This window comes from Bombyx mori, chromosome 1 (assembly GCF_030269925.1).
Source record: "Bombyx mori chromosome 1, ASM3026992v2".
NCBI classification, from domain to species: Eukaryota; Metazoa; Arthropoda; class Insecta; order Lepidoptera; family Bombycidae; genus Bombyx; species Bombyx mori.
Genome location: NC_085107.1, coordinates 12,083,683 through 12,093,595, shown reverse-complemented (window position 1 = coordinate 12,093,595; position 9,913 = coordinate 12,083,683).

Sequence of the window (9,913 nt, the reverse complement as noted above, 5' to 3'; positions counted from 1 at the left end):
GCAGTTGTAGATTTGGGAATACAAATTGGGCTTTTTTGACTAATTTACGGAATGTAGAACACAAAGATGGCTGACTTCAAGGTACTCGAGGCCAGACAAACTCATAGTATTAATACTATATAGCGCTTAATATCATATAGAATAATATAAGAATAATTTTATGATAATAAATATAATTTGCAGATTATGCAAGATTAACCTTGAATATTTTTTATCATTGAGTTAATAAAACTTTGTACGTGTCTTTGTTGAAGCCAATCTGGTCCAAATCGCACCTGCGATCTTATTAAAAGTTCCGATAAAACTGGATCGCAAAAAAGTTTTCCAGCTGAGCTATTGAAATTAATCAAAGAATGACTATTCACATTTTTTATCTTCATTTCGACTTTTTCGATAGGAATTTCCGAAATAACATTGAGATTTGGTGGCTAATATCTCGACATAACGCTGCTGACATAATATCATTTTCATTCTAATTAATATACACAGCGTTCGATAGTTGATAAATTATTCTTAAACTTTGTTATTTCTTACAATATTTAGCCATATGAAATACATTTGATTGATTTTTTAACCTAAAGTACATTGCATTGTTCATACATTATGGCTTCATACATTCAAATAACAAACGCTGCCCAGTACCAATACTCCATGGCCGATTTCTCTTCAACTCCGATTATAATTATCATATTGTGCTCGTGTGTGGCTTACATAACCGATCTTATTCCTAAGCGTTCCCGCACCATGTGGGCAGCTGAGCACACCGTTATAATAGTCGTAAGGCATAGCACAAGACGGGCGTACTTTTAGTTCATATGTAATATTAATACAATGAAGCATACCCGCCACTGTATTCTACCAGCTTCCCTTCATCGGGAAGATGAGATTCGCTGAGTACAGCCACATCGATATCATAGCGATGAAGCTTTCTAGCTACAATGGCAGTTTTAGGCCCGGGACAGGCACTTGGCTCGCGGTCATGAAGCGTACGCACATTCCACGCGTCAAACGTCAGTAACGTGGATAGTGAACTTTAGATGCGGAGGCAGCCACGGTTGCTATCCTTCTTATGTGTCGCAGTGAGCATTTGTTTAGGGCACCTTTTCTAACCCTGTTCCCGGCTGAACCAGTAAAGCAGTGCCTCCCTAAATAGAGCGGTTTTGTCACCACAATTCAGAACGGAAGGGACCACGATGTATACTATACCCTTAAAACCACCAACGTCTAGTAGTCAGACAAAGGCCAACGTCATCACGTCAAGCCTCTCTACCTCCTCCCGTCGCCGTAGGAATAAACTGTAATCGAAGTCTTTTGCGGTCTGTTGTGCAGGATATATTAACGTGCACAAGTGTACACGCCAGACACAGGTGCACATACTCATCCTTATCTTTCTAGACAGTGGAATGGAGACCGTTACGGTTGGAGAAAGATTCGGAACAGTATGGTGGAAAAGTTACAGAGGTTCAGTACTTTTTCACACACCTTTAATCTCCTTCTACAATACCCACGGGAAGATATGAGGTGATGCTATTCTACCGGCACCACACGGCTATGGTGCAAAATAAATATATACAGCCACGATCCCCTCGTAGCAAATGATTTCAATATTGTATTTGCCCTGAAATACTTTGGTAGTTGGTATTCAAGGGCCCTCCTTGGTTAAGCTCCCTTAATGTGAAAGCAATACAAACTTTTTCGTCAAGTGTCCCTCCAATCAACTAAGTTTCCTCGCCTCGTTGAACTACCCATCGATGCTCATCCGTTTCTATTCGATTTGCTTTTTAAGATATTTCAACAAGTAAGTATCACTAAATAAAACTAATGCAGGAAAACAGCTTCATCTAAAATCGACCTTTTTGCCCTACGTATTCCAGTAACCTCGAGGTTCTAGATTCTAGATTCGCCGAAATAGCTCACGGGGCTCAAATCTGATGACGTTGCTAACACGAACCCTAGCAAGAGCCGTGCTTCGCAGAATCTACCACCGGATCGGAAACGCGACCCACTGAGAAGAACCGGCAAGAAACTCAGTGGGCTGTGTCTGTGGGTTAATTTACTCGCCGAGCCCTTCGTCGCAAGCGACGGGTTCGACGAGAACGATGACCGATGCTTGAGGTACCTAAAAGCACCGTTAGTGGATCAGGAGAATCCGAAATGACGTGTTTTGGGCGACGTCGATTGTTTTCCATTCGCTTCGCAGGATCGGGAATGAAATCGACCAATAAGCATAGACAGCATCAAATTTTTGATTAATTATATGAATTGCATTTTGTTATTTTAGTATTTATTCTAATAACAGATAAGCCGAGCATTTTTTACAAATAAAAAGTAAGTATTAAGAATGCGAATAGTTAGCAGCAAACTGATAAAAAAAAGTAGGTACTGTGAGAAATACAAACCGATGAAAAAGGTGCTGTCACGTATTGTTAAACTTATTTGTATATACATATTATCTCAATTTAGGTTTAAAAAGCGTGGTTTTATAAATAATTTACGAAGGAGAGTTGTTCTTTAGAAATTTTCTCCTCGGATCTCTTTCAAAACTAACATATAATGACCCAACTAAATAACGTCATAATAAATATAACATTTTAATTAAAATTTTCGAACAAGACCCGAACGAACTTCACATATTTCGGTTATGAATACAGCACCAAAAATTGTAGGTCTCCGCGGAGGTGCTCAAAACGAAACTCATAATAAAATCGCACAAACAGCATTCGTTTAACCTGTGCACCGATACAGAGGCGTACTCAGATAAAGTATTTTATGAATGAAAACACTTTCCCATAATTTCATTTCATACGTAAATCGATTAAATAATTATGTGTAATTTGAAAGATAAAATTAGTAATGAACCAGGCATGTATTTAAAGAGAAAGAAAACCGTTAGTTCAGCTTAAAAATAATTTACGAATAAGAAAAATGAAAAGTAAGTCAAAATTCGTAAGTGAATCCAAAATTATAATCAAAAAATACAACAATCAAGTATTATTTTTAATGATTGACGAACAAAAGATCATGACGGATTTTATCCGATTGCTGAAGCGTACATGAAACATTATATAAATGCCGCCACAACTTGAGACCCGAATTGCCTAAAAGTTATCTGCCTCATGTCAGAAATAGTATAATGGTAACTGGCTTGACGCCTTAAATACCCTCTACTCGTTCTGAGTAGCCTCAGAACTATTATTTTTTATAAAACAATGCTATCGTTCATCGTCAAACATTTTTTTTACGCGTATGAGGCGTATATTAACTCCGAATTCAAACCACACTACCGTTACAGGTACTAAGTCACAGATGCTTTGAAGTCAACAAAATGGATCTCCGATAAAATGTCGCATAGATAATCAAATATCAATCGATCTGACTCCGCACCAGTGTTACCGGCACATTTGGCGAGCGTAAACTGGAAGGCACACGGTTGTGGCAAACAAATTAGAGAGGACGATGTTTGCGCCACGAGCGTACCGAGTGCCGGCACACGACACCGGGGTAAAAAGAACCCAAGGTACAAACGTACTCGTCCCGATACTAATGTCTACACTCACTTTATGCGCTATCCATAAATATAAATACAAAGGGGAATTTAAACAGAACACACCAACTAAATATATTTACTCGCCCTCCCTAAATTCACAAAAAACAATTCAAAAGATTTTTCTGTTACACAATTTTCGCCTTTATTTATCAAATAGAAATAAACATTAAGTTGATTTACTTGTGACAGCTTAGACTACAAAGTTCTTCTATTTAGAAAGTTTTTTTTTCATAACCTTGCTTCACACCTAGAAATATAAATGATAACATCTTAGTGACTACAACGAAATATAATTAATACAAAATAAGCCAAAAACGAAATGCTAATGGAATAAAATAAAAGGGGCCTAAAAGCGTGACGTGCGAATTAGCACAGTAAACTACAAGTGAACGCATCTCGCTATCCAGTTGAGCGTACTCGATAAATATAAGTCAACTGACTACAGAGTACCTACTAACAAAAAGGAAAATAACAACAGCCCCGCATAGACGGGAGCGCGGCGCGGGGCCCAGGTGTTTCGTAGCTTACCCTCCATTTCTCAAAGTGAATCCACATTGCGGCCCGTATTTTATAATGACACAGGGAGTTTGCCCAAACGACGTATGCTCGCTGCCCACTCAAGGATTACCTTTAGGGTTGTGCCTTTTGTAGACGAAATCTTTTCGGGGACCGCGCGGTAAATAGTGCCAACATTTTCGGGTCAGGTCCCAGAGATAACGTAAACGATGGCTTTGGTTGACCGTTTAATGAATAGTGCAAATGATTCGTACTTACACACAGAAGCTTAAATTTTAAACACTAAGCTGAGTACGGGTTTATGAATTTTAAAAAACTTCGAGGTAATCGCTTTAAAAAACACTACTGCAAGAATTTAAACGTAAAATAAACACGAAGAGCGACAAAACGTATTCATGTATGAACAGAATGAATACACGGTTACATGGTTGCGTTCGGACGTTCAAAACATGAGGTAACTAAGCTAATTAGTGCACCGCAACAGCGCTTGCGGAGGCTTTTTCCAGCGATCTTAATTAATGCATTTTCCTAAAGAACACCTGAGGCAGCCTCGGTTAAATTTTAATTACGTTATTAGAAGTGCGGTGAACCCTGACAGACTTTTGCGCTAAATAATGCAAAGATCTAAGGTACCTTTGAAGGGCGTCTCCTTGTGTTATTTTCATTATGACAATCACTCGAGGCGGTCTTATACTGTCTGAACTTGTAATTAGAACAAAAGTTTTTAAGGATTCTCTCCCAGAAGAAGCTGGGTCTTACGACTTAATAAATTTGTTAATTGAATTTATTGGCAGACATGCAGGTAATTTGACGAAGTTTGAAGCTTAATTGATTTAGGTGCTACAACAGTTTATTAATGGAAACACAATTTGTAATATAATTGAATTAAAAAAAAAAGCAAATACGATATGCGATAATATTTGGATCTTAAAATACTTACAATCATCCAAATGCATTGGGTGTACCAATTCGTGTACTTAAACCACATAGCTGATTTAATTACACCAATGGAATTTTCTGCGCCAACTTACTTTTTTTTCGGTTAGCCGGAAAAGCCCCCGCAGTAAAATGAAAACTCAGTAAAATCTTTCTCTTCGTAGCGACATTACTCAAGCGTTAGTAAGTCTTGAAACGGACTTATTAAATTATGAAACTATATCTCTGTGAAGTTGTTGAGGTTTGGTTCTGGAATATCTTTTTAAAATTTTATTCTAGAGTTGCGTATTGATGAAATATCTGAGTTTAGTGTTACATTACACTACGTACCAGCTTCTAATATATATAAACAATTGAAGATTTACGATTTTATAGATGTTTTTATTAAACCAGCACAAACTACTGAATTTCTAATGATGACATGGAAGGCGTTAAGATATTTTAGTTAAAGTAGCTATTGACTTGAAAACTATAAATAGTTACAAAACATTTTTTTTCCATAGAAAATACCCAAGAGGTTAGGGAAAAGTACTCAACGGCTCATTGGCTAAGCTAAAAATAAACAAACATGTGATATACAAAATGCTCACAGACAATTCGAGACATGAAAGCCAAAAACACTTAAAACTCACTGTGCTTAATCGCTCCTTGTGTTATCATTACATAATTCTCTACCGCTGTAACAATAAAAACCGCTATTCAAGTACTGTATATATTGTATAAAGGCTACAGCAAATATGTTTAAGGCCTTGTTTATTTCGCATAAAGTATGACAAAAACCCTCGTTGGATGGTGAGCGCAGTATAGCTTAACACATTGACTGCCGTAGGTCACCGGTGTCCTACATGGTGCACTGAAGTAATTATGTCGATTTCTCTCTACGATCTTCTTACTAAGATGCCAGAATTTCTAGTAGATTCTGGGAAAGATGAATCTGAGAATAAATATATTTCTAAGTGACCTAAAAGACTTACACATTAACATACAAAAGAAGGCGAAGTTTGGTAATCCAGATGTTTAGTAACAGAAATCGACACAATTACTTCGTTGCGCCGCGTAGGGCACCGGTGACCTACGTGGCAGTCAATGTGTTAACCGATGGACGAAAAGTAATGTCACCCTAGTTTTCTCCTCAAATAGACCATAGCTAATTAAAATTAATAAAATATATTCATTCCCATTCCTTCATAAGGTAACAATGACATCAATATTTTTATACTTATGGCCTTAAGCTGAGCTATATTTCTTTTTACAAAAATCTGCTAACAAATCTTCAACCAACATTCATCATCATTCGGTGTCTTAGTGAAATCATTTTTACATTCCCGCTTCTGTCGAAGCACATTACTTGTTATGTAGCAACGTGTAGCCGCAACGTTGGCTGCTATAAGCACTCCCGTGCGGCACGAGAATATGTCACATGTCCCCCCGACTTCCGCAGACCTGCAGGGGCGACACCCGAGTAGAATTAAATAATGGATTGCCTTACATAGCCAAACCAGCTTATTTTGTTTGTCATAAATGAAAATTTACGCCCGGTAATGAAACACTCCAGATTTAGCATCCCAGTCTTCCTCTATTACTACAACGTTAAAATACTGTTTTTTTTTTCTTCTTGAATATTGAAATTACATTCAAAATGATCTAGAATATTGACTCTGCCACTAATGTTAAATTGAATTCTTTATTAAGATGTCGCAAAATGAAAGTAGCCCTACCAGGGTCTCACTGAAATTATTAATGTTTTCTTATCCACTGTGAATTTTGACAGAACAGAATCAATATCATAATTCATAATTGATCAAATTTCCATCAACATTGTTGATACGAAGTCAGAAAAAAATACAACAAAACAGAAAACAACAGATTCAATATCATAACTGATCAAATTTCCATCAACATTGTGATACGAAGTCAGAAAAAAATAGAACAAAACAGTAAACAAACACCTACAACATCGTACATCGTGAACAACAATAATAATCATAATAATGTAGAAACAGAAGCAAGATACTTAACCAAGCATACTACAAATAGGACGACCGGGACTTGTAATATTAATGGAATTGCCCAAGGTATGTTTGGATTTTACTCATTACGGGTATTATGCGGCCGTTTGCAAAATGATAAATGATTAGGGCACGATATTAAGAGGAGGAGACCGACTGCCGGAGCCGACGCTGTTTTGTTAATGTTTTACTGGGGCTTTGTTAGGCTTACTTATAATCCCTTACTTTACAAACATTCAATTTTGTTCCTATTTTTACAGAAAAAAGTTTTAGCGTAGACTATTTTAACTGTTAGTTATTGTAATTAAAATATTTTACTCGCATACCCTAATTAACGACGAATTTACATGTATTCTATCTCGCATTCCAACTCCTTAAAGATTATTAGTAATAACATTACAAAACAATAATACATTTAAGGGCTTTTCATAGAAATAAACAAATAATATCAGACCAAACTTAATTATCCACATTACTCACTATCGGAATATAATTATTGTGGTCCAGTCATATCGCACACCTAGGCCTGCTATAATTCATAGACGTAAAATAAATTACACGAACGCAATCTTACGAGGGCGAATGGCAATTAAGCAAAGAAACCGAGTTATTAACCGACACATATAAACTGTACATAACGCAAAAAGTGATCGATATAGCACTAATAACGCAGTTAGGGTGCCGGCCAGTAATGTGCACTCGATTGATATTTAATGGGTTCTCCGTGTTACAAGGAAAAATGTGGAAAATAATGACAAAACGACAATAACTTTACAAATATAACGATATTAATGATAACATACCATCTTCGAGAGAGCGTTTTTTAATTTGGTTATACCTACATCAAAATTTGTCGTTACGATTTTTATGGTATTCGGTTGTTAATTAAATGAACTAGTTACAACTAAACATCGATTCTTACCATTTGTGAACAAAATACTGGTTTATAATTTACATAATCCATTGCACCAAAGTTTGTGTGTGTTGTTTCTTTATATGGGAAGGATTACTGGTGGCCTGAAGGGGTGGCCTGAAGGCCTTTCAAGTTTCACCAGGACAGGTGGGTGAGCAAAGGCTCGGCCAGGAGGGGTGGGATTTGCTAACAGCTGCCCAAGCACTTCCAAAGACCTAACAACCTTTTTACTGGTGGTAGGACCTCTTGTGAGTCCGCGCGGGTGGGTACCACCACTCTGCCTATTTCTGCCGTGAAGCAGTAATGCGTTTCGGTTTGAAGGGTGGGGCAGCCGTTGTAACTATACTTGAGACCTTAGAACTTGTATCTCAAGGTGGGTGGCGCATTTACGTTGTGGATGTCTATGGGCTCCAGTAACCACTTAACAGCAGGTGGGCTGTGAGCTCGTCCACCCATCTAAGCAATAAAAAAAAAATAAAAAAAAACTCAAGAGCAGTTGCTTCGCAAATGAATCTACTATCGGATCGGAATCGCGACCCGCTGAGAAGATCCGGCGAGTTACTTAGCAGGCTGATGTATAGGTTAGGTTGCACGTCTAACTCTTTGCCGAGTTCGACGAGTACGGTTACCGGGGTCCCTAAGCCTGCTCCTAGTGTTAGAGCTGAAGACGTCCAGTTTGTGTGTCTTCTGTCATCTAAGATTTATAGTATTTCACTCTCAAGCTGTAAAGCGTGCAAGCACACTAATATGATCTGCGTTTATAGCCAACAATTTTTTTTATTCAGATATAATGAAACACCTTTTATTTTCTTTATCTACATACCTGCCAACGAAGAAAATATTATATTTATTATTGTTGCCCGAATCGTATTATAAACCATGATAAAAATATTTACGTTAATCCAAATTATAAACTATTATTGTGCCAAGTTTCATACAAATCTGTTCAGCCATTGGCTAACTCATTAAAACTTACAAAAATTAACGTTTTATGATACTACTCGGTATACGAATAATATGAACAATGCATTGTTTGGTCTTAGTATTAATTACAAACAGTCCATTCTTAATGTTTATAATACTCATGATTTTTGGAATATCAACAATCACCAATACCTGTATTTAATTATCTTAGCGCAACAGAAGAGAATACAATTAACACTCGAATGATTAATAGTTGTGATGCGTTTTGAGTAGACGTTCTTCCATTAAGATTTTATAGGTACTAAAATTAAATACAAAACACTTAAAATCCACTGTTTACAACATTCGAATGCTGTGTTAATAGTGTTCTGATCGACAGAGCATTTCAATTGTTTGTATTTAAAACTAAAACATAGTATTTTACTGTAGCATTTTCTTCGGTATTCGCAAATCGTATACGTATTACGTAAAATTATTTTAACGATATAATAGACTCATCGTCCGTGACCACGAAAACTGTAGGACTAGAAACCATATTGAAAATAATATTAAACGGCCGTCTGGTGTAGTGGTAAGTGACATGGTCACTACACAAGGGGGTCGCGGGCTCGAATCTCGCCAAGGGAAGATATTTGTATGATAAATATAAATGTCTTTTCCAGGGTTATCGATGTATATTAAATATATGTATGTGTATAATAAAAAAATTACATTAAAATTTATTTCCGTTATCTGGCACCTGTAACACAAGTTCTTTACGAACTTATCTACCGTAAAAGTATTTTAATTACCTAGGTACATATTGTAATTATTCCTAGTTATCTAACTCGACCTACTTCTTTTTTTTATTGCTTATGTCGGTGGAAGAGCTCACAGCCCACCTGGTGTTAAGTGGTTACTGGAGCCCATAGACATCTACAGCGTAAATGCGCCACCCACCTTAAGATATGTTCTAAGGTCTCAGTATAGTTACAACGGCTACAACACCCTTCAAACCGAAACGCATTACTGCTTCACGGCAGAAATAGGCGGGGTGGTGATACCTACCCGTGCGGACTCCCATGAGTA